Source organism: Rhinopithecus bieti, unplaced genomic scaffold (assembly GCF_001698545.2).
Source record: "Rhinopithecus bieti isolate Rb0 unplaced genomic scaffold, ASM169854v2 scaffold_1014, whole genome shotgun sequence".
Taxonomy (NCBI): domain Eukaryota; kingdom Metazoa; phylum Chordata; class Mammalia; order Primates; family Cercopithecidae; genus Rhinopithecus; species Rhinopithecus bieti.
The window spans coordinates 3,925,696-3,930,443 of record NW_016803499.1 but is presented as its reverse complement, the minus strand read 5'-3'; positions in this window follow the sequence as shown (position 1 = coordinate 3,930,443).

Sequence of the window (4,748 nt, the reverse complement as noted above, 5' to 3'; positions counted from 1 at the left end):
CCGGCCCCCAAGAGCCCCGGGGGTCTGCCAGCAGCTGGCGAAACGCTAGCCCGGTCTGTGACGAGTTTGCAGAGCGCGCTCGAAAGTAGCGTTGCGCGCGCAGACGAGGGGCGCTGAGAAGCACACAGCCCACGGCGGGGTCTCAGGATCCGCGGCGCTTCCCGGGGCCGAGGGAAGGAAGCCAGCCCAGGCGATGCGCATGCCTTGAGCCCGGGAGCTGGGAGCCTCTTCATCTCTCCATCTTCTCTTCGCGCGCACCGAGCCGTCCTCGTCCGCTCAACCATGCACCCCTCCAGAAAGGGCCACATGCGTGCCAGCGACGCGAGCCCCGGCCACAGGGACCTAGCAGCCTAGAAGGTGAGTCAAGCATTAAACCACATGGGTACTCACCTGGGAAATGAGATAAATGCCAAGAAGAAGTGAGAGTTTCATGACATCGTACTGGAGAGACGGTAGGACCTGAACCCCTGGGAGACCAGAGGTTTCTTTGGGCGATTCACATGTTAGCCAAGATGTGAAGGCCCCATAGGAGTAAACAAGGTAAGGAGGGAAGAATTTTCCAGGCCAGCCAACAGGAGGTTCAGAGGCCCCAGGCAGGCAAGGTCTTGCAGCAGGGGAACTGAAGGAGGCTCAGCTCAGCATGGCAGAGGGCTGGTGGTGCAGCGGAGCTGTGGTGTGAGAGGGGCCAGGTCATGCAGAGGCCGAAAGAGCACAGCGAGGACCTCGGTCTTTATTCTGGGAGACATGGGAAGTCCTTGGAGGAAGTTAAGCAGATAAGAGACATCATGAAATTTGGGCCAGGCGCAGTGGCCCACGCCTGTAATCCTAGCCCTTTGGGAGGCTGACATGGGAGGATCGCCTGAGGCCAGGAGTTCGAGACCAGCCTGGTCAGCATAGTGAGACCCTCCCCGCCGGCCTCCTGCCATCGCTAAATAAATAAGACATCATGAAGTTTGAATTGTAATGAGATCACTCTGGCTGCTGTGTGGAGAATGGATGGGAGAAGGGCCAGGTAGAGCCTAATGTTGCCAATTCAGGCAGACCACTGGTGGCAGGTAAGATGGGGAGAAGTGGATAGATGCAAGAGGCATTTAGAAAGCTAAACTGTCAGATGTGAAGATGAACTGGGAGTGCGGGTGGCGGAAGGAAATGTCAGGTGTTGATCATTTTTTAAAGGTAAAATCATGACTTTCATACACGTATAAAATAAACACGTCCAATATTTTATTTAACTCAGTAATGAATACGTCATAGTTGTTACAAGTTGTTTAAAGAATTTGGCCAGATGGAAGGGCTCATGCCTGTAATCCCAACACTTTGAGAGGCCAAGGCAGGAGGATTGCTGGAGGTCAGGAGTTTGAGACCAGCCTGGGCAGCATGGCAAGACCCTGTCTCTACCAAAAAAACATTTTTTTTAAGACAAAAATTAGCCAGGTATGGTGGCGTGTACCTGTGGTGGAGGCTAAGGCAAAAGGACCACTCCAGCACAGGCAACAGAGACCGTGTCAAAAAAAAACAAAAACAAAAACAAACAAAAAACAAATAATGCTGAAATGAATTTGCAAAAACTGATCTATCTCTAGTGCAATGGTCAATTGCATTTAACTGGACACACTTAATTTGCATTTTCTGTGGACAAGGATTGTTGGCCAGGCTTGTCATCCCAGCACTTTGAGAGGCAAGGCCAGAGGATTGCTTGAGCCCAGGAGTTCAAGACCAGCCTGGGCAATATAGACCACATCTCTGAAAAAAAAATTTTTTTTTTACGTTGCTGACTGTTTTTTGTTTGTTTGTTTGTTTAATTTTTAGAAACAGGGGCTGGAGTGCAGTGGTGCAATCAAGGCTCACTGCAACTTCGACCTCCTGGGCTCAAGTGTTCCTCCCACCTTAGCCTCCCAAGTAGCTGTAGCTGGAACTACAGGCACATGCCACCACACTTGGCTAATTTTGTTGTTGTTGAGACGGAGTTTCCCTCTTGTTGATGGAGTTTCCCTCTTGTTGCCCAGGCTGGAGTGCAATGGCACCGTCTCGGCTCACCGCAGCCTCCGCCTCTTGGGCTCAAGTGATTCTCCTGCCTCAGCCTCCCGAGTAGCTGGGATTACAGGCATGTGCCACCACGCCTGGCTAATTTTGTATTTTTAGTAGAGATGAGGTTTCTCCATGTTGGTCAGGCTGGTCTCGAACTCCTGACCTCAGGTGATCCTCCCACCTCGACCTCCCAAAGTGCTGGGATTACAGGTGTGAGCCACCGCGCCCGGCCTCTAATTTTGTAATATTTTTGTAGATACTGGGTCCTGCTCTGTTGCTAATGCTGATCTCCTGCGCTCAAGTTGCCCTCCTGCACTGGGATTACATGTGTGAGCCACCACAGTGCCAGGCCACATTGCTGCCTATTTTTTAAAGGTTAATTTCTACCTCTACAGAGGTATGAAATCATAGTCAAAAAAGCAGGCATAGCCGGTGGTATCCATCTCAGAGGGGGCCCTGTGACTGCATTGATCCAGCACAAACCCCTCCTGTCAAGGCCCTCACTGCATCACACCCTTTGCCATAAGAGGTCATAGTCACAGGTACGGAGGATTAGGCTGTGGACATATCTTTGGGCTCCCACAGAAATGTTCTTATTTCTATTAAAATTGGATTGGAAAAATGAACTTTTAGGTTGAAGAAAATGCGTTTTATTCAAGAAAACATTTAAAGAAAATATAGTGGCTGAGTATGGTGGCTCACGCCTGTAGTCCCAGCACTGTGGGAGGCCAAGGCAGGCAGATCACCTGCGGTCAGGAGTTCGAGACCAGCCTGGCCAACATGGTGAACCCCTGTCTCTACAATTAAAGTACAAAAAGTAGCCGGGCGTGATGGCGGGTGCCTGTAATCCCAGCTACTTGGGAGGCTGAGGCGGAAGAATCACTTGAACCTGGGAGGCGGAGTTTGCAGTGAGCCACGATCGTGCCACTACACTCCAGCCTGGATAAGAGAGTGAGACTCCGTCTCAAAAAAAAAAAAAAAAAGTATATATATAGCAATATATTTTCCTTACAGTAACATGATTATAAAACATAATTTTACTGTTTTCATGGAGGAAGGGGACCACGAAGGCAAAAAAAATCACAACTCAGCCTTCCTCACAGGCAATCCAGATTTGAAAGGCAGATGATTGAAAGGGCTTTGGAGAGGGCTCCAAAAGGAGGCATCTTGACTGAGCGTAACAAATGTGGGTATTGGAGGCCAAACAGGGCATAAACGGGGCAGGCGCACCCAGAAGCAGAGGCCTCACGTTCGCAGGGCTGCCACGATGAGGTTTTTCAGGCAGGGTGTTCCATTTTTTCCTCAAAACAGCTTTACAAGCTGGAAATCATTGTTGTAAGACCAGCTTTATTGACATATAATTCACATACAATTCAGTACAAACAGTCAGTGTTTTGGGGTTTTTTGTAGCATATTCACAGGGTTGTACAACCGTCACCATAGCCTAATTTTAGAACATTTACCCTCCCCCAGAAAAAAACCCTACTCATCAACTGCCAGTCCCCTTTCGTCCCCTGTCCATCAGCCTGAGCAGCCAGTCCCCCTTCATCCTCTGTCCCCCAGCCTGAGCAGCCATGAGTCTCCTTTCTGCCAGTGAGGTGGATATCATTGCTTCCCTTTGACAGAGAAGGAAAGCCAAAGCTCACTGCAGACTTTTCAGCAGGAGGGCAGTGTTCCTGGCTTAGAAAGACCAGTCTGCTGCCGGTGAAGAGCGGGCTGCTTCAGAGTGGCTCCCAGGGAGAAAGGGGCAGCGCCCTCTTCCACATGCCCATTGTGCTCTGCGGGACAATGTGTGGCAGAGACTGAGGCTGGCCGCAGAGGAATTACACATACAGTGTAAAATTTGCAAAGCAATGAGTATAGCTGTGCTCAAAAATAGGTGGAGGCCAGGCACGGTAGCTCATGCCTATAATCCTGGCACTTTGGGAGGCCAAGGCAGGCGGATCACTTGAGGTTAGCAATCTGAGACCAGCCTGGCCAGCATGGTGAAGCTCCGTCTCTCCTAAAATTCAAACAAACAAACAAAAACAAAAACAAAACTGGTGCAGGCGTGGTGGCTCACGCCTATAATCCCAGCACTTTGGGAGGCCGAGGCAGGTGGATCACTTGAGGTCAGGAGTCCGAGACCATCCTGGCCAACCTGGTAAAACCCCATCTCTAATAAATATACAAAAATTAGCCAGGCATGGTGGCAGGCGCCTGTAATCCCAGCTACCTGGGAGGCTGAGGCAGGAGAATCGCTCAAACCCAGGAGGTGAAGGTTGCAGTGAGCTGAGATCGCGCCATTGCACTGCAGCCTGGGAGACAGAGCGGGACTCCATAAAAAAAAAAAAAAAAAAAGGTGATATGTCTGTGAGCCAGAAATGAAGAGGAATGCAGAGTGCTGAGTGGGCCTGCAACTGCAAACCTGCTGGGCCTGGTCACCCATGCTTGTAGAAGAAGCACGCAGCCAGGGCACGCCAGTGGTCCCAGCTACTTGGGAAGGCCGAGGTGGGAGGAATCACTAGAGCCTGGGAGTGCAAGACCAGCTAGGGCAACACAGTGTGACCTTGTCTTAAAAAAATAAAAAGAAAAATGTTAAAAACCCATGCAGCCAAAGAGGGATATCAAGACAGCCTTATGGCCAGGACCTGAGCAAACCAGTCTGTAACTTAGGGTGCAGATGGGATCTGGGGCATTTGCACCACCACACAGGTCTGTAGGACTCAACACACGTGACA